Source organism: Bos mutus, chromosome 16, assembly GCF_027580195.1.
Source record: "Bos mutus isolate GX-2022 chromosome 16, NWIPB_WYAK_1.1, whole genome shotgun sequence".
NCBI lineage: Eukaryota > Metazoa > Chordata > Mammalia > Artiodactyla > Bovidae > Bos > Bos mutus.
This window is the reverse complement of record NC_091632.1, coordinates 50162161-50183456: the sequence shown is the minus strand read 5'-3', so window position 1 is coordinate 50183456 and position 21296 is coordinate 50162161. Positions and strand designations below refer to the sequence as shown.

Below are 21296 nucleotides of genomic sequence, written 5' to 3'. Positions count from 1 at the left end.
CATATACATATTTCCCCTTAAGGCAGAACTGTAGGAACCTTACTGATTTTCCAGGGCAGGTCTGGCAGCTTGGTGTGAGTATCCCTCAGTAAAGGTCATTTGGAAACCCTGGATCTCCATCAGGTAGCTTGTACCAATGGGGGCTGACTGTTGCCCATTTGAATGGTCATTTCCATGTGATTTTGGGGAGTCTGGGGGGTTGGGCTTCCTCTACAACATAGGCTGTGAAGGTTCTTGGGGCTGCACCCTAAATCCTCACACCGAAAGAACTTGGGGCCCAAGGCCCCCTGAAGGGGTTTGTACTGCACATGTGCCTGCAGCATTCTAGGGAGCCAGGGATCTGAGACGGCAAGGTTCCAGAGAGTCTTGGTCATGGTATCTGATTCTTAGAGCAACTGGATTTCTACCTTATTCCAAGCCCTGACTTAATCATTGGAGGGTGTTCTCACTTAAGGCAGAGCTGGAAGGAAAATGACTGCTTAGCTAGCTAGCCACGTTATCTTCCCATAATAGAAAACTGGGAGCCCTGTGGGGTCATTGGAGAGACCTGGATCCCTTTAAGGCAGCAGATCCTAATGGAGACTGTCTGTTGTCCATTCCCAGCTGCTGCTTCAGAGTGGTTTGGAGGTGTTTTCTCCCTCCATCCTGGAGGCAATGGAAGGAATGGGGCCGGGCAAACAGATCTGAAGAGCCCTGGCTGCAGAAGACCTGCTGAAAGGGTGTGTGCTGCACATGCGTGTTCAGCAAAGTTCACTGTGGTCAGGGATGTGGCACAGGGTAGGGGTTCAGAGACGTCAGGTCAAAGGTATGGGTTTTTGGGAGAACAAGGCGTCTGCCTAATACCAAGTAACTTACCCATTGGTGCATATCTCCCTTGAACATAGAGTTAAAGAAATTGGACTTCCTTGCTCAGGCAGGACCTAGCTGGATGGACTGGGTCTTCCCTCCAGACTCCTGGAGCCGGGGTGGCTGAGAAGCCTTGGGTCACATTGCGTGTCCATTACAAATGGGATCAGACCATCAACATTTTGCAGCTGCTGCTTCAGGGCAACTTGCTGGGACTGGGTTCCTTCTACCCCGGAGGATAGGCAGGTTTTGCAGCCCAGGCCTTGTTCACTGACCTAGAAGAACCATTCTGAAGCAATGTATACTGCACATGTGCTTGTAGCTCAGGTCAGGGGAGCCAAAGATCTGGAAGAGGGTAAAGGCTGGGAAAAGCCATCTCTTGGGGGTGGACTGTTGGGTGAATAAGGCATCTATCTAATTACAGTTCCTTGGTCACGGAAGTCCAAGCCTCGGTAGGGTGACTTAAACTCTTCCATGTTTATCACAATTAGGTCCTGGATAAACAACCTAAAGGAAATCAACCCTGAATATTCATTGGAAGGACTGGTGCTGAAACTGAAGCTCCAATATTTTGGCCACCTGATACGAAGAGCCTACTCATTAGAAAAGACCCTGACGCTAGGAAAGATTGAAGGCAGAAGGAGAAGGGGACAACAGAGGACGAGATGGTTGGATGACATCACCAACTCAATGGACGTGAGTTTCAGCAAGCTCCGGGAGATGGTGAAGGCCAGGGAATCCTGGTGAGCTGCAGTCCATGGGGTCGCAAAGAGTTGGACACAACTTAGTCACTGAACAACAGACAGACATGATGATAATGGATGGAAATGTTGTGAGCTATGCTAAGATAGGTAAAAACCAAATTGAAAGTTGAGCTCTACATTGATTAATTCACCATAATGTTTTTCCTCATTGTCTCCTCTGTTTCTGGATTTTTTAATCTTTTTAAAAAATATTTATTTATTTATTTTGGCTGTACTGGGTCTTCGGTGCTTTGCGTGGGCTCTCTCCAGTTCCGGGGAGCGGGGACTACTCTTCATTGCGGTGTGCAGGCTTCTCACTGTGGTGCTTCTCTTGTTGCAGAGCATGGGCGCTGGGCATGTGGATTTCAGTAATAGTGGCGCATGGGGCTTAGTTGCCCCCTGGCCTGTGGAATCTTCCTGGACCGGGGACTGAACCTGTGTTCCCTGCATTGGCAAGTGTATTTTTATCCACTGTGCCACCAGGGAAGTCCTTATTTCCTGATGTTTAGACATAGTTTTATTAATTTTTTCTTGAATATCAAACTTAGTGTGCTTATTGTAGAAAAAAAGAGAATCTTATTTATTAAAAGCTATGCAAATGCTCTCCAAACTCAAAGGATACAGTGAGGGTGACTGGGAAGACTGGAAAGAGAGGAGATTGAGCACAAACCGGTGCAGCATGCTTTTGACTGGGGGACTCTGAGCAAACTCCTGGGCACTCCTAAGGACGAAACTCTTCTTCTAACCCCAATTCTTCTTTGCCGGATCCTGTGAAACAGTGTGGGGGAGTGCAAAAGGCACCACCATATTGGGAGCAGGGCAGACCTAGTTTGAAACTCTGTTGCTATGGTGAGCATCTTGGTATAATTTTTAAAGCTTGCTGAACTTTTGCCTCCTCATCCATAGAGTAGGGAAAAATAATACTTAATCTGCAGAGTTATTATGAGATTAGAAGACGAGGATACTTGTCAAGTGCCTGGTACTTTGCAGGTAGTGGGTTTAAAACAGAAAGCAAGTGGATCCAATCTCCTGTCTAATATCAGAGTAGGCACTGCTAGGATATTTTATGGTGGCCTGGCCATGAGATCTGTCGGGAGACTGACTGCCCTCCTTCATTTAGAGCTCCTTAGTGCTTGGGCAGGAGAGTAGTAGCTCCTCTTCTACGTGAGGCTCACATGTATTCAATCACTTCAGTACCCGTCGTCCCAGCAGCACTGAGGCTGAGCTGGGAAGAATTTCCTTCTCCCTTCCACACTCCTCTCCTGGGCTCCAGGATTTGTATCTATTTTTCCCTCTGGACACACCTTCATGTTTAACTAAGCCTGGTTGTTGTTTAGTTGTTCAGTCATGTCTGACGCTTTCATGACCCCATGGACTGTAGCCCACCAGGCTCCTCTGTCCTTGGGATTTTCCAGACAAGAATACTGGAGTGAGTTGCCATTGCCTGTTGTAGGGGATCTTCCTGACCCAGGGATCAAACCCACATCTCCTGTATTGGCAGGTGGATTCTTTACTGCTAAACCAACTAAGCCTGGCTATTTATTGCTTGTTTAAAATCATGGCTTTTGCATGTGCTTTGGGGAGAAGAAGACATCTGAGAGCCACAGTAGATGCTCCCAACCCCTTAAACCCAAGAGATGCCTGATCTCAGTCCCCTTGCCCTGCCCGTGGCTCTCGGCTCTCTTTGTGATGTGGCAAACAAGGGCCACTCTTTTTTGTGCCCTTCTGGAGGGGAAGAAGAGTCCTGTTAAACATGTGCAGAACTAGCCCAGGAAGGTAAGGTGACCACATTAGGAAAACAGGGTGACTGTATTTTCAGAAACAGTATGAGGATCCAGGGGCAAAGTAGCTATTAAAAAAAAATTATTTATTTTTGACTGTGCTGGGTCTTCATTACTGTCTGGGCTTTTGTGTAGTTGCGACCAGCAGTGGCTTCTCTTGTTACCGAGCACTGCTCTAGGGTGCATGGGCTTCAGAGCACCGCTGATAGCTGTGGCGCATGGGCCTAGTTGCTGTGAGGCCTGTGGGATTTTTCTGGATCAGGGATTGAACCCGAGGCTCCTGAATAGGCACGAAGATTCTTTGCCACTGAGCCACCAGGGAAGCCCCTCCACCTTCATTTTTATTGCGAAATGAAGTCAAGTAACTCTGAGTATATAGAGGAGGAATCTGTTTTAAGCAGTTCTAAGGGAGTTGGTGATGGACAGGGAGGCCTGGCGTGATGTAATTTATGGGGTCGCAAAGAGTCGGACACGACTGAGCAACTGAACTGAACTGAAGGGATGTTTACAGTGTTTCCCACAAGGGCAGCGCCCCTCACCCCCTGCACAGGCCGGTTAACTCTCTAAGAGTTATACAAAAGGACTTTTAAAATGATTGCTTAAATTTAACCCCGAAGATCTTTGCCATCTCTTGTCTTTACAGGTGGTGTAGGTTTCTTTCTGTAAGAAGCACTTCTGAAGTGGCAAAGAAAATACCACAGAATTAGAGTAAGTTTAGTAAAATTATAAATATTGCTTTCAATCTTCTCATTTTTTTTTATTAATCACTTGGTATTATCTTTAAGTACAAAGACTTTTCCAATCACATCACATAGAGATCATTTTATCCACTGCTCTGTTTGGCTACCAGTCTCCTGTCTCTCTCCTCAGCAATGGTAAGGCGAATACCCTTTCTACAGGGAAGAGAGATCCGCCATTTGTTGCCTTTGCCAATAATGAAAATGTTCGGGAGCCATGTGGCAAAGCTGTTGCTGTTTGCATCTTTCATATGAACCACATCAAAAGAACCTGATGTCTCTCCCGGTTGGCAATCACACCATTTCTTCCCAGGTTAGCACCTCCAGCCACCGCGCACAGGTTACCAGTGTCAAATTTGATGAAATCAGTAATCTTGCCAGTCTCCAAGCCAATTTGAATGGTGTCATTCACCTTGATGAGGGGATTGGAGTAATGGATGGTGCGAGCATCATGGGTCACCAGATGAAGGATTCCTTTTGTCCCCACAAAGATCTTTTTTACTTTGCACAATTTATACTTGGCCGCCTCAGGTGTAATATGATGAACAGCAAATGATCCTTGGTGTCACAGATCAAATGAAAATTCTCTCTAGTCTTATCAATGCTGATGACATCCATAAAACCAGTAGGGTAGGTTATATTGGTGTGGAGTTTGCCATTGATGTTAATGAAATGCTGCATGCAAATCTTCATTTCATCTCCTGTTAGGGCATACTTAAACCTGCTCCTTAGGAGAATGGTTACGGGTAGACATTCCCTCAGCTTGTGGGGACTGGTAGATGGACAAGGGGCAAGCACACCAGGCAGTTTATCCAGCATCCAGTGTTTTGGAGCAGCTGCGTGCTTCGGGTGCTTCTTGGGACCCTGAGCCATGGCTGTGCTAGGCGTGAAAAGAGGCCTGCCTTCTTCCCCATCTTCTCACTTTGCTCAACTATTTCTATTTTTCCATATTATTTTTCCTCATGCATACACATATCTGTTTAATTGCAATCAATTTGAATATTATCTTGAAATGTATATTAATTTTATACTATGAAGTCTTCCTCATATTTTATAGACTTTCTACTATAATTTTAATTTCTGTGTAATATTCCATCTTATTTGTGTAAATTTGTTAAATCATTATCAGACTGCTGTATGTATTTAGCTTTTCAACAAATATTTTCAGTGTATGGTATATACTTGGGACTGTACAAGGTCGACCTTTTTATGCTGTAATGAGCAGTTTTGTGCCTATATATTTTTTCTTCTCTTTGTTACCTTAGAGTAGCTTCCTTGGAGTGGGATGACCAGGCCAAAAGCTGTGAATTTTTTCTGACAAACGCTTTGCATTAACAATCCAAAGTGATTGTACTATTATATCATGACAAGCAGTACATGAGTACATTAATTTTGCCCTGTGCTCACTAGCATTAAGTGTTATCATTTTTTATGGTTTTTCTAAAAGCATCATTTCCCACAAAACCCTAAAATAATCAGGAGAAAGCAGCGTTTACTGCCCTGAAGTTGTCCGTTTTCAGGTCATGCTTACATGATGGCAATGAGGTTTTAATCAGGTAACTATGCTATCTTTTTATTTTTCTTTCATTGAAGTGTTTTCAGTTGAGGGGAAACGTTCAGCTATTGACTCAGATTCACATCATCCCTTTGCTTTAACACCTCCAACAAGTTCCTTGAAGACAGACCACATGAAGGCAGGGGTGAGCTGATGGTGGGTATGGAGGTGGTGACATGAAGTTGCCCAGTGACTCAAAACAGACCAGCCCCAACTCAGGGAGAGGCCACGTCTGGCACCTGCTGTGAGAGCTTCCCCCCAGCTCCCCCGCACTGGTCCTCCCACTCAAGCGGCTGCCTGCAGGAAGATCTTTGAAAGAAGAGGAAAGAATATTATATTCAATACCTAGAAAAAAGCATGATAGACACGGCTGGCTTCTAAAAATTGCTGAGCTTAATAGAAAAGACTTTTGAAATCTTGCTTGGATCCAGAAATCCTCACTCTGTAGAGCAGCTGATTCAAGATTTTTAAAAATGAATCTTCTCTTGTGGTTCTCTTCTTGCATTTATTCATGCATATTTATTCCCCAGTGTGTTTCAGAAAGGGTCTGGTGCACATTTCCTTTTCTGCAGAGGGAGATTGGAAATTTAAAGAAGAGTCAGGTTTCTCTCAAGCCAGGCAAGGCAGTGGGGAGCTCTGCTGAAGAGATATGGAGCTATGACTTCAGACTATTGCAGGTAAAAGTGAGAAATAGCAGAGAGCTGCAGGCGGATAAGCAGGCTATTGATAAAGACCATATATTTTTTTTTAATTTCTTAAAGAGATTCTGAACATAGGCATCCCTCATTTATTGTGCTTGATTTTATTGTACTCTGCAAATACTGCAGTTTTTACAAATTGAAGATTGCCAGCTCCATGTTATGAAATGATGGTTAACATGTGTTTTAGCAATACCATTTTTAAATTAAGGTATGTACATTGCTTTTTTAGTTCTTTTTAGAATTTTATTTATTTTTAAATTGAAATATAGTTAATTTGGGCTTCCCTGGTGGCTCAGATGGTAAAGAATCTGCCTGCAATGTGGAAGATCAGGTTCAATCCCTGGGTAAGAAAGATCCCCTGGATAAAAGAATGGCAACCCATTCCAGTATTCTTATCTGGAGAGTTCCATGGACAGAGGAGCTTGGTAGGCTACTGTCCATGGGGTCACAAAGAGTCGGACATGACTGAGCGATTGACACATTCACTTTTATAGTTGATTTACATTGGTGTGTTAGTTTCAAGTGTACAGCAAAGGGATTCAATTATTTTTCAGATTCTTTACCATTATAAGTTATCATAAGATACTGAGTGTAGCTCCCTGTGCTATTCAGTAGATAAGGTATGTACATTGTTTTTTAAGACATAGTGTTCTTGCACACTTAATAGACTTCAGTAGAGTGTGAACATCGGAGAAGGCGATGGCACCCCACTCCAGTACTCTTGCCTAGAAAATCCCGTGGACAGAGGAGCCTGGTGGGCTGCAGTCTGTGGGGTCTCGAAGAGTCGGACATGACTAAGCAACTTCACTTTCACTTTTCACTTTCATGCATTGGAGAAGGAAATGGCAACCCACTCCAGTGTTCTTGCCTTGAGAATCCCAGGGACGGGGGAGCCTGGTGGGCTGCCGTCTATGGGGTTGCAAAGAGTTGGATACAACTGAAGTGACTTAGCAGCAGCAGCAGAGTGTGAACATAATGGGAAACCAAAAAAATTAGTGTGACTGGCTTTATTGCAATATTCACTTTTTTGTGGTAGTCGGAACCAAACCCTCCCCATGTGTGAGGTATGCCTATATTTTGAAGTGGATGCAGTGATCAATTCCTACAGGAAGAAAATACAAGAAATGAACATCATTCTACTTTTTAAAACAGGAAATTAATTTGCAGGCTCAGGGGAAAAGGTGGATGGAGTGTATTGCCTTTGTGCTAGCTCTTAAGGAAGTATGTGTTGTACTGGAGAAGACTGTACACCATTTGACTGAATGTTATTGTTGTCAGATGTACCCAGACCTGCTGCAGCAAATAGTAACCCCTTCCAGCCCATGGGATGGTCTCTGTTTGAGGCACAGGGCTCTGTCCTTGACCTTGGCTTTTTCCTGTTCAAGAACATGACTCGACTGAGGAAAGAACGTTATACAGTCCAGCAGATGGGACAAAGCTCAGAGGAACCTAGTAACAGTGATGGCAGGACAGAGATTTGAAAATAATTTTAGTGGCCTGGAATTAAAAACTGAAACTGAAACTAACATGATGAAGTGAAAAACTTCAAAGATTTAAAAAAAGGAATTGTTCAAATATAGAACGAGAACGGTTCCTGGGAAAAGATCTGGGAGTAATGATATGCAGCAGCTAAAGAAATGATGGGGATTCACAGACAGGCAGGCTCTAGATAAGCTTGAAAACATTTGCCTGTGGACACTGCTCCAGCATTCCCAGGCCTGGAGTCCCCTAGAATTTCCATGAGGGACTCAGAGGCAGCAGTGCAGTCAGAGCAGGCCCCCAGGAGGGTTAGAAGGTTTAAGAACAAAGAGAAAGCAAACAATCCCCCCCCACCCTCATATACACAAACCCTACAAAAAATGGAGTATTTTTAAAAAGTGTGAAATATAAAGGGGGACTTGAGAGTTATTCTTAAATCCTGCAATAGATTTTATATAGAAGTGGGACTGACTAGTTTTAGGTGACATTGTACACCAGAACTAGTTCTCTAAACCTCTGTAATCCCATCTTCACCCACTCGGTTCCCAGCAGCTCCTCTAACAAAGCTTCACTGAGTGTCTGGAAAAAATATCAGCCCATCATCCTTTCTCCCATACTCCTCTCCCTGATGTGTTTTTCTTCACAGCACATGTAAGCAACTGAATACTGATATTTACTTGTTTCTGGGCAGCTTTTGAGAGGCAGCATGCCTTGGTGAATGATGCTAGGCAATAGAGTCTGACTTCCTGGTTCAGAGCCCAGTCTTGTTTCTTTCTAAGCATTTGACTTTAGGCATGTTTGTTGACCTTTCTGAACTCCTCATCGCTTCCATCTCCTCGTCTATAAATGGGAGATCGTGAGTGTACCTGCTTCACAGGTTGAGTTTGTGCTCTGTTTCTCAGTTGTGTCTGACTCTTTGTGACCACATGGACTCTAGCCCGCCAGGCTCCTCTGGCCATGGGATTCTCCAGGCAAGAAGATGAGTGGGTTGGCATTTCCTCCTCCAGGGGATCTTCTGACCCAGGGATTGAACCCACATCTCCTGCATTTCCTGCATTGCGTGGATTCTTTACCTCTAGAACCATTGGAGAAGCCCCTCAAAGCGTAGTTGTAAGCATTAAAAGAGTGTTTTCCTGCAAAGAGCTTAGCTGCATACCCATCTATGTCCTCAAAATCTGTTTTCTGTTTTTTTTTTTCATTATTACCACATAGAAAAGCAGGAACTCTGTTACATTTTAGTCCTATGACAAAGTAGGTGCTCTCTAAAAATTTATTGAGCCAGTAAGTTTAATGGGTGGAAGTTTCAAGCAGCCAGATGGTATTTTGTTGTAAATGGGAAGGAACTTGCCCCAAATCAAAGCTTGTTAAGATCAGAAAGGCTGTCTGGGAGATAATGTATCCAGACACCTGAAATAATGAGGAAGGGGTTGGTGGTCCTTGATTTGGGTGGGGTACAAAACATCTCTGCTTAGAATAGGATGGAGGATCTGTAGTTTCTGAGTGGGGAAGTGATCTGATGATGAAGCAAAGATCGTCACTGACTTCATGCCAGATTTGGCTCCTTTGTGGGCTTTCCAGGTGGCCCAGTGGTAAAGAATCTGCCTGCCAAGTAGGAGATGCAGGAGATGTGGGTTCGATTCCTTGGGTTGGGAAGATGCTCTGGAGTAGGAAATGGCAACCCACTCCAGTATTCTTGCCTGGGATCCCATAGACAGAAGAGCTTGGAGGGCTACAGTCCATGGGGTCACAGAGAGTCTGACACGACTGAGCGACTAAACAACAACAACAAGGGTTCCTTTGTGTGTAAATAACACAAACAGACCCTGGGGCTTTCAGCTCACTGGGAAGCTGGAGAAGCAGATTGGCAAACAGGAGGGGACCGGCTTGGTCCTGGTAGGTCAGGAGGCAGGAAGCACAAAATACTTTAATCCTAATTCTGAGTGATATGTCTTCACTGGCTTCTGCAGTGTGAATGGGGTGGATGCTCTCCTATGAAGACCCACAAAAGAGGAAATACCCCCAAGCAGGAAGTAAGTTGGTTGCTGGGGAGTATGGCCAACAGCCCATGTCCCAACCTGTTGAATGTACATCTTCCCAATGAGCTCTGGCGGTGGGAGGACAGTCTTGTTCTGCAGACCTGGGTTATGAAGAGAGTTTGTGCTCAATCCCCAGCCAGCAGCCTCTCCTTTGCTATTTCTTCATCTGCCCGTCATCCAGCTTGGTGATGTGCCATGTGTCTCTTCATGGGCCACAGTTGATGCCTCACATGTGGTGACTTGGTGACTGTAACCTTTATGGTCTTGTAACACTAGCAGTGCTTCCCTGATGCTCAGTGATAAAGAATCTGCCTGCAAAGCAGGAGATGTGGGTTCGATCCTTGGGTCAGGGAGATTCCCCTGGAGAAAGAAATGACAACCAACTCCAGTATTTGAGCCTGGGAAATTCCATGGACAGAGGAGCTTGGCGGGCTGCAGTCCATGAGGTCACAAAAGAGTCAGATACGACTTAGCGACTAAACAACAACAAACACTAACAGTAGTCCTGTAATATTCAGAAAAATGATTGCTACCATGTCTGAGACTGCTCCAGATGTCAAGCACTGAGTCTGGCCATTTACATGCACTATGGCTTTAATTTTGGGGGCTCCAAAATCACTGCAGATGATGACTGCACCCATGCAATTAAAAGACACTCCTTGTAAGAAAAGCTATGACCAACCTAGACAGCATATTAAAAAGTAGAGACATTACTTTGCCAACAGAGGTCCATCTAGTCAAAGCTATAGTTTTTCCAGTAGTCATGTATGGATGTGAGGGTTGGACTCTAAAGAAAGCTGAGCACCGAAGAATTGATACTTTTGAACTGCGGTGTCGAAGAAGACTCTTGAGAGTCCCATGGACTACCAGGAGATCCAACCAGCCAATCATAAAGGAAATCAGTTCTAAATGTTCATTGGAAGGACTGATGCTGAAGCTGAAGCTCCAATACTTTGGACACCTGATGTGAAAAACTGACTCATTGGAAAAGACCTTGATGCCGAGAAAGATTGAAGGCAGGAGGAGAAGGGGACTACAGAGGATGAGATGGTTAGATGGCATTACCGACTTGGTGGACAATGAGTTTGAGTAAGCTCTGGGAGTTGGTGATGGACAGGGAAGCCTGGCATACTGCAGTCCATGGGGGTGCAAAGAGTCAGGCATAACTGAGCGACTGAACTAACTGACTGACTGCTTTAAATTCTCATATCCTTGAAGAATTTATACTTTTCCTATTTGATAAGTGGGGAAACTGATGCGGATAAAGGTAAAGTAATTTTGCCAAGGTTGTTGAGTGAGGAAATATGAAGCTGGGATTTGTAAGCCTTTGTTGGCCTCTGAGTCTCCCATCATGTAGGCAGCAAACCAAAGGTGAAGAGAGCTTCCATCCTTACCTTGGCAAAATGTCAATAGAAGATCTGTCACCTGGAGCTTGGTCTTCTCTAACTTACTTCATTAAGCAAATATATGTACTTGTAAAGAAACTTCTAAATAGTAACCCTGGCCCCTGGCCCAGCCACATAGGTGCATTCAAGTCCCGCAGGCATGGATAGTCTACCCGGAAGAAGGTGCAACTTGAGAGCTGGAGACTGGGAGTGTCCCCTCTCACGTCTCTTCTTGGTCACTGCCTTTCTTTCCCATCCTGGGAAGAACATGCCGTATGGTGTCTGCTCCCTTTCCCTGTCTTGTCTGAATTTTTCTCTTCTCTCCTCTCTTCTTCCTTCTTCTCCCCTCTCATCCTTTCTTTTGTTGTCTTTCTTCTTCTAGCTTAAGACCATTCCTCGTCTTGCCCAGATACCTTAGGAAAATCTCCCACATTCCCTAACTTCTTTTTTTGTCTCCTCCTTTTCCTTTTAATAATGCTTAGTTGATTTGTGGACAAAAAAAAGAGGAATCTTATTAATAATAAACTCTTGAATATTGCCACCAATGTATCTGTATAAAGGAAAGGAAAGTTCTAGATCTGAAGTGATATTAGACAACTGGGATGACCAGGATATAAAGTCCTGGAAGTCAGTTTGGAAAATTCACACAAGTGGATTTTATTCTCAAGCACAGGAATTCAATGAGTAAAAACATTCAGTGGTGGGCTGTGAGCTGAGACCAGGAAGGCAGAAAAATAATTCAATAAGAATATTCCATGCCCTTAAGGAACTCTCCATCTAATTTTACTCATTATTTAGAATCACTTTTGGGTACTAATTTCTTATATCACACACACTCATGCCTCCCGCCCAGTGGTTTTTCTTTTTGCTAATGTGTACCATTTCAGCTATGTAGTGGGATAGAAATGTTTTATAGGTGGTTTTGGAACCTAGCCATCTTTTATAAGAAAATAATTCTATGGGGAAATGGATTTTTAGTTTGCAAAAACTGAGTTAAATGCAAATGGGGCACTATTCCTTCGTAGGTGGGGGTTGACTACCTGTCAGAGTGTTGTTTGGGCGTTTCTCTAAGTCATTAGTGTGACTTGTGGCCAAAAGGAATCTGTATCTGGCACCATCTGGTATCTGGAGGTAAAGGAAGTGCTGCTCTCAACATTTATTCTAAGATTTGACCTTAGTATGACACCAAGAAAGCCCCAAGTTGGAAATGATACCCAAAGAGGTAGATACAGGTTTCTGAATGGGTCCTGTTATCTCCACCAGCCATTGGCATTGAACTTTGGCTTTTAGCTTTCTGCCCATCCTCCTGTCACCCTTCCTGACCCCTGCCACTCTTCGTCTGTCTGGGACACTTTACCACATCAGTAAGCCACTCTGTCCACGGAAGTCCAGTGGTGGTCTGGAAATGGATGCTGCTGTGGGGAGACTGGGGTACAGGGCCACTGGGAATCTTGGTTTTCCACTGACAATTGAGGGAAGATGCAGGTGAAATGACATAAGGGCTTTGTTGACTGTGGCCAGTGTGGTTATGATGGTGATGATTACACATGATGGAAAGCTTATGCTGGAGAAGAAGGGGAAGGAGGAGGTGAGTGCTCAAGTCTTCTATTCCTGGAAGTCATGAAATGAGCAGCAACACTGCATACTTCAGAATAGGAAGTCAGGGGAGTCCATTTAGCTGGGTCCACAAGGCCAGACTGGACGTACATTGGGCAGAAGGTCCAAAGAGAGGTAGGCCAGTTTGATAGACTCTTCTCTTTTGCATTTCCTTTCAGATTTGATATATTTTTTAACATCAGTGATGAGACCAAGGCTTTGTGAAGGTATGAGGTACGAGTCAGTAGAGAGAAGAGAATTAAGAACATGTAGATTTCTCCGTGGAAAGGCCCTCAGGTGCACAAGGAAGGGGACTAGGTAGTTGCTTGTGAGTCTATCAGCAAACTCTGACATCCTGGCTTTTGAAAGCTACCTTTGTGGTTGATGAACCAGAACACCCTAGATATTATTACTGGCATCTAACACCCTTGTCTGAGCACTCATGAATGCTTAGAAGATGTATGATTAAGTCAGCAAATTACTTATTCAGCCAGTGTTCACTAAATGCTAGACTTCACTGGTGGTTTAGATGGAAAAGAATTCACCTGCAATGCAGGAAACCTAGGTTCAATCCCTGGGTTAGGAATATCCCCTGGAGAAGGGAATGGCTACCCACTCCATTATTCTTACCTGGAGAATTCCATGGACAAAGGAGCCTGGCAGGCTATAGGCCATGGGGTCACAAAGAGTCAGACAGGGCTGAGAACTAAGCACACACACTCAACTTACAGATGAAGAAACTGAGGCCCAGAGAGGCAGGAAATCTGTCCCACAGGTCAGTGGGATGGCCAGGTCTCTGATCCCATCAGTGGTCCACGATTCCTTCCCTTAGCATTGCAGGGTTCTGTGCTCTTTGGAAAACTGCCATTCTGAAGATGAGATTCAAGTCTGTTTGTTGTTGCCACCTCTTAGTCAACCAGACTCAGCTTGCACCCCTTCCCCGTGGCTCTGCTCCCCTCCCCCACAACCTGCAACCACCCTGCTCATCCTTCTGGAGTTAGGATATCCTTGGAAGAAACGAACCCTCCTCTTGGCACTGAGAGCTGTGTCCAAGCAGTGGGTGTATCTGGAATAATTGGGGGCTTGAGAATATGGCTGAGGATTGATGTAGCATACAACTCAGACATCTGTTCTTTCATCAGATATTCACTGAGCACCAACTAGGTAATAAGTATCATGCAACAGGCTGAGATGATTGGTTAGTTTTTAGGCTAACAAGAAATATGCAATTAGAATGCAGCCTAGGAAGTGCCACGAGGTGAAAAACAGGAGCCATATGAACACAGGAAGAAGCCATCAAACCCAGTGTGGGCAGGGGATGAGCAGAGTCATGGGCACTTAGGCCAAGATTTAGTGGGGACAAACTTTCCAGGCAGAAGAAAAGCCCAAAACAGGTGAGGTTAGGAGGGAGATAGAGACAGAGATGGGAGGGATATTCAGGGTCTGCACAAGGCTCAGTGTCTGAAGCTCTGCCTGCTGGTGTGGGGCTGTGAGATGAGAAAGGTCAGTGGAGCAGATAGTGAAGACTCTTTGAGACATTTATGGAACTTGGGTTTTAAATGACAGGTAGTGGGGAGCCATTCCTCTTATTTAATACAAACTTAGAGAAGACTTTGTGCCAGATGTTGTTCTAAGCGCAACATTAACCTCAATCATTCCTTCAAGCAGTTCTTTAAATTTTTTTTTTATTCATCTATTAATTTATTTACTTTTGGCTGCACCGGGTCTTTGCTGCTGTCCAAGGGTTTTCTCTGGTTGTGGTGAGTGGGGGCTACTGTACTTTGGTGGGCAGGCTTCTCACTGTGGTGGCGTCTCTGGTTGCAGAGTCCAGGTTCCAGGGCCCAGGGGCTTCAGTAGTTGCGGTGCATGGGCTTAGCTGCTCCACGCATGTGGGATTGTCCTGAACCGGGGATCAAACCAGTGTTCCCTGCTTTGGCAGGTGGATTCTTAACCACTGGACCACAGGAAAGTCCTCGAGCAATTCTTAGTGAGACAGATACTGCTACAAAACCCATTTTACAGATGAGGAAACCAATGCCAAGAGAAGTGAAGTCACTTTCTCAGGATCCCCCTGGGTAGTAATGAGAGAGTCGGGGTTTTAAACCAGGCAGTCGGGCTTCAGGGACCATGATCTCAGCCATTGTGCTCTGTGATCTCGTTTATGGGTTTTTAAGCAGAGAAGTGTCATGACCAGACAGAATTTTGAGTGGGCCCATGTCTGCAGTGAGGGAAGACCTGCCAGTGAGGAACAGGGCCTGAAGAGCTGCTTGGAGAAAGGTGGGTGTGTCTGTGACCACCCAGAAGTGCTGTCCCTGAGCCTGGAGGTCGCAGTTGCTCCCTCCACAGTGTGGACACGGAGCATCTCTTGACAGTGTCCTGACTATCACCCTTTTAGGGAAGAAACAGACACATCTTTGGGATGTTAAGGAGAGAGCAACAGACATGACTAAGGAGAGGAGGGACAATGATAGAGTTAGATCACTGAACCGACTGCCTCCTGAGGGCTTGGTGGAAAGCTAGGGAAGGGATCAGGTAGGCAAAAAGTAGGAGGGAGTGACATAGACAGGGGTAGGTCTATCAATAGTCCATGAACCCAGGTGGTGCGGAGGACTCCTCCGGGGATTCCCAGCGGGGGGGACTCAGAGCACAGTCCCAATATGATCAGGACCTAGAAGATCCCACAGCCGCAGCGAGGGGAAGTGTGGGAGGTCAGCCGTTGTAGGTGAAGTCAGCCCTTCTGTCCGCTGTGAGAGCCAGGCGGAAACTGGACCGCCTCTGCCCAGCTCAGCTGTGCACTCCATCCACAAAAGGCTGTGTGATGCATCCTCATCTCTGCTCCTGGCCTGGCCCCTCAATGGGCTGCTCCGCTTCTGGGTCAGAGCCTCTAGGGAGAGTAACTCAAGCAGATAGTGAGCTGGGAGCAGACAGGAGCTCCTCCAATCTCGGTTGACCTGCCAGTGTCCAGCTTTGTCTATTCACCTGGAAGGCATCCCTCTTTCCTGCTGTGTGAAGGGAAGTGGAAGTGGAAGCTTTAATTGCCCAGTCATGTCTGACCTCTTTGCGACCCCATGGACTGAAGCCAGCCAGACTCCTCTGTCCATGGGATTTCCCAGACAAGATTACTGGAGTGGGTTGCCATTCTCTTCTCCAGAGGATCTTCCCGACCCAGGGATCAAACCCAGGTCTCCTGCATTGCAGGAACACTACTGTCTGAGCCACCAGGGAAGGGGCAATAGAGAAAAATGGCCGAATGGGCCTGACCCAAGAGGCTGCAGTTTGTCAACCTGCACAGCCCCAATCCCCTAACACCTGGCACAATACTAAGCATGACATCCTACTCGATAAGCATCAGTGAATGGATGGATGAATGCCTGCAGTGTGTGTAAGTCTGGCTCAGTCCAGTTTATAGCTGGGGATATTGAAGATGCCAGGGATAGACAGATATGAGGGCTCAAGGATATATCTAGAGTTTTGCATTTGGAAACCCAGACCGTGGAGGACTTGACTGGACATCATTCCTGCTAGGGGAAGGGTACAATTGCTTCTGAGGCAGGCCACTGTCCTCATCATTTGGAAACCTCTGAAATACTCTCCCTTTTCAAACAGAGAGAAGTGACCTGTTACTTAGGGTTAAAAGCCCACTTTGCAAGAAAACTCCGAAGAGTTGCCGAGTTATGGTGGGGAGGGTGGAGGCTGTCCTTGCCTCCCTCCCCCCTGCTGCAGGCTGACTCACTCTCTGCGGCAGACAGATTGCGTCTTGCGTGGGGGCGGCTCTGCAGAGCTCAAAGCTGTTCCCTGAGAGTTATAGGGATTACAACCTGCTGCAGGGAACAATTGTTCTAAATGTGTTCTTTTAATGATACTTTATTTTTATGATCATTTCATTAATGGCTTCCTCAGAGGAAACAGCAGGTCCCACTGTCTTCGGAAAATCATTTGCTTTTCTCCTTGGGGGCACTTGGTCTATTGGCTCTGAATTTTAAACCCTGCAGTGTCAGGTCAGGCCTGACTTTAAGTGCCTCTGTGTCTGGCATAAGTCCCAGGCTAAAATCCCTTTGTAAGGCTGTTGTCTTGGGATCAGCATCTCTGGGCGTTCTTCCCCATGGCAGATGGTATCATCCTTGGGTCTGATGACTTAGCAAGGCCTCCAGAGAGGTATTACTGGCTCATTATCATCAGGCTCTGTCAGGACAGAGAGCTGACAGCCGTCAAGGCCTCCAGGGCAACGAGAAGGAGCAGATATCGTGGGCGTGATTTTTCCAGGTACCCAGGCCGAAAGAGCTCACCCAGACCTGGCTGGCAGGGGCTCTCACTGCTTGCACACTCACCCCTTAACCCTAGATAATTGCTTTTGGTTCCATTCTGTGGGAGATGTGGGCATAGTGAGCTTTCTAACCATCCCCAGCTTGCAAAGCCCTGGTAGTGTGCCGTGGCCGCTGGTAAAGCAGGAGCCATTCACGTCAGTGTCTGTTGTGTGAATATGAATGGGAGAGGGCTCTCAGAACAGCCAGAGCTACAGTGAGTATTACTAGGAGGCAGGCTGCAAGGAATGCCCAGCTGGCTTGTTGCTGCTGCTGCTGCTAAGTCGCTTCAGTCGTGTCCGACTCTGTGCGACCCCATAGACGGCAGCCCGCCAGGCTCCGCCGTCCCTGGGATTCTCCAGGAAAGAACACTGGAGTGGGTTGCCATTTCCTTCTCCAATGCATGAGAGTAAAAAGTGAAAATGAAGTCGCTCAGCGTGTCTGACTCTTCTCGATCCCATGGACTGCAGCCCACCAGGCTTCTCCGTCAATGGGACTTTCCAAGCAAGAGTACTGGAGTGGGGTGCCATTGCCTTCTCCGAGCTGGCTTAATCCAGTGCAATTCAACAACTGTTTGCTGGCTGTCTGCTGGAGGCCTAGGGCAGAAAAGTAAGGTAAACCTGGCTTCTAGGAGCTCACAGACTAGCAACTGGTTCCCAAAGAATTTGATTAAAGTACCAAGAGTTCAGTGTCCTGACATATGAAGTGGCGGTGCGTGCATGCGTGTGTGCTCAGTCACTCAGTCACGTCTTTGCGACCCCATGGACTGTAGCCTGCCAGCCTCTTCTATCCATGGGATTCTCTAGGCAAGAATACTGGAGTGCATTGCCATTCCCTTCTAAAATGGAGATAATAAAAACTTAATGGTGGTCTTGGGAAGATTTAAAGGAATACTGCATATAAATTAAACCATTTCGTATGTGGCCTGGCACATAGTCATGCACATTACTTGTTGAAGGAATCAACGAATAAAGATGAATCAGAGAGACATAAGTGGATCAAGCATGCATATCTTGCAGATTGCTATGAAGTCTAAACTGGCATCTTAGCCCATTCCCAGATGGGAGGTAAGAGAGGATAGTTTGGGAAGGGACTGACCTATTATCCAAGTCAGGCACAGTTGAAATCATCACAGAGGGAGTGCCAGGTTGGACTGGAGACACAAAGTCAGAGTGTCATGAGACCAGGGAGGCCTTAGCTGACTATTGGCTTCCAGAGTGCAGTGTGGATGGGGGTCAGAGAGGAAGGGCAGGGTGAAGGGAGTGTCTACAGAGAGGGTGAATGGACTTGGAGGCATGAGGCCCTCCCTGCTGGGCTATCATCTCTGTTGGAGGCGTGTTTACATGAGCTGGCCTTGTCTTTCAAGGTAGGTAGAGGAAGGAAGCTCCCGCCTAGAGGTGTTTACATTCATCTCGAACTCCTGATTCTGAGCACATGGTGGTGATTTAGTTGCTGAGTCACGTCTGACTCTCATGCAACCCCATGGACTGTAGCCCACCAGGCTCTTCTGTTCATAGGATTTCCCGGGCAAAACTATTGGAGTGGGTTGCCAGTTCCTTGTCCAGGGGATCTTCTTGAGTCAGGGACCAAACCCACATCTCCTGCACTGGCAGGAAGTCTCCTGCCAGTTGTCATGTATAGACCATAACGAAGGACCATAAAGAAGGCTAGGTGCCGAAGAGCTGATGCTTTCAAACTCTGGTGCTGGAGCAGACTTTTGAGAGTCCCTTGGACAGCAAGGAGACCAAAACATTCAATCCTAAAGGAAATCCACCCTGAATATTCATTGGAAGGACTGATGCTGAAGCTGAAGTTCCAGTACTTTGGCCACCTGATGAGAAGAGCTGACTCATTGGAAAAGACCCTGATGCTGGGAAAGATTGAAGGCAAGAGGAGAAGGGGACGACAGGATGAGATGGTTGGATGGCATCACTGACTCAACAGACAAGAGTTTGAGCAAACTCAGGGAGATAGTGAAAGACAGGAAAGCCTGGTGTGCTGCAGTTCATGGGGTCACAAAAAATCAGACTCGACTTAGGACTGACCAACAACAACGCCTGCATTTCAGGCAGATTCTGTACCAACTGAGCCACCAGGAAAGCCACAGTGTTAAATTAATACCTACCTATTGAATAGAATCTTGTTTCCCTTTTACTTCTTCTGCTGGTTCTTAGCATAGTGTAATAGTTCAGAGCAGGGACTGCAGGGCCAGGCCGCCTGTGTGTATATCTGCTCGACCACTTAATAGATGTGGAGCCTTGCTGGGCAATCTCTCTTGGACTCAGTTTTCTCATTTGTTAAATATGAAAAATATCTCATAGGGATATTATGAGGATTGGATGATTTAGCATAAGTAAAATGCCTAGAATAGTGCCTCACACATTCTTAATTCTCTATAACTTTTAGGCATCACTATTACTGCTTTCACCATTGAAATAAAGAGCTATGGGATTCTGGTGGATAACCAACTATGGGAGTCCTGATTTGGAAGAAGGACCTTTGGATCTAATTCCGTATTGCTGTATCCTAAGGCCCAGGGCCTAGCACATAGTAGGTGCTCCGTAAATATTGTTATTTTCAATTGTGTAGAGTGGAGTTGCTGGGGCAGAGAGGGGAAGGGTTAATTTTGAATTTCTGCTGGATCTGCTTCTGTGACTTGAACCTTCATCTTGCCACTTTTGCAAGCACACTTAATGGCCTGCCTCAGGGAGATAACCTGAGCCGCCCACCTGTGAAGGAAGGTAAAGAAGAGACACTGACACATTCTCCTGCCTGAGGCTTGCCTTTCTAGGGCACATTTGCAAGGACTGAACAGTCTTTTTACTTTGTTTCCCACCTCCCCCAACTTCTCTTCCGTAAAAGAACTGGCAGCCAGGCCCTGACAAGATGGTTATTTTGAGGCGCTAGTTTGCCGCCTTCTCGGTCAACTGGCTGCCGAATAAAGTCCCTTCCTTATCCCAACACCTCCTCTGGGATTCATTGACTTACCTTGCGGCCAGCAGAGCAAGCTCCTTCAGGAAAGTGAGGGTTTGGGACACAGGCATGGTTGGGATCCTTGAGCAAAAGATTTGGGGTCTGACCAGAAATGGGAAGTTGGGAAGGCAAGGGAGAGGGACGAGTCGGAATGACTCCGACCGGGGCCAGCTCCATACTTGTGTGGCTGAAATCTGAGTTTGGGTCCGTGTTCAGCTTTTTACTTTGGATAGGATGGGAATTGGGACGGGGATAAATATTTCTCATCGTCTAGTATCTTATCTGTAAAGTGGATATGATAATACCAAAAATATTTCCTCCTTTTCTGGGTTTGTTGGTGAGCACCAAGTGAGACTATATCTCTGAAGGTGCTTAATCAACTCAAATACCATGAAAATATTGTGGCTAGTATAATTTTCCATCTAGTTGAGACTTTGATTCTCCAGCATGCCCTCAACTTTTCCTTCTCAGGGATATTTTCGTTTTCATAGATGGTCTAGAAAAAAAAGTCAAAGGAATGAATGGTCAATGCTGAAATACTACTTTTATGCAAGAGAGACTTGTGATCTTTTTTTTTAATTGAAGTATAGTTGATTTACTATATTGTGTTAGTTTCTGATTATAGCAAAGTGATTCAGTTTTATATATATATAAGTATATATATATATATACTGATTTTGTTTTATACTATATATATATAAGTATACTTATATATATATATTTGTTTCATATTATTTTCCATTATGGCTTATTACAGGATATTGAATATAGTTGGCTGTGCTATACAGTAGAACCTTGTTTATCTATTTTATATACAGTAGTGTGTATCTGTTAGTCCCAAACTTCTAATCTACCCCTCCCACCTTTCCCCTCTGGTAACCGTAAGTTTGTCTTCTATGTCTGTGAGTCAGTTTCTGTTTGATAGATAAGGTCATTTTTATCATATTTTAGATTCCACATATACATGATATCATATGATATTTGCATTTCTCTAACTAACTCACTTTGCTTATATGATAACCTCTAGGTCCAGCCTTACTGCTTCAAATGGCATCATTTCTTTCTTTTTTAGGGCTGAGTAGTATTCCGTTGTACACATACATGTCTGTGTATCTATATCTACACCACACATCTTACCACATTCCTCTGTTAATGGACATGTA

At 45.4% G+C, this 21296-nt stretch overlaps 1 pseudogene; it reads right to left on the bottom strand.

Annotated features, from left to right (window-relative positions):
- Positions 1-4193: 4193 nt before the first annotated feature.
- On the bottom strand, positions 4194-5003 carry LOC102285826 (small ribosomal subunit protein eS4, X isoform-like; annotated as a pseudogene).
- Between the last annotated feature and the right edge of the window lie 16293 nt (positions 5004-21296).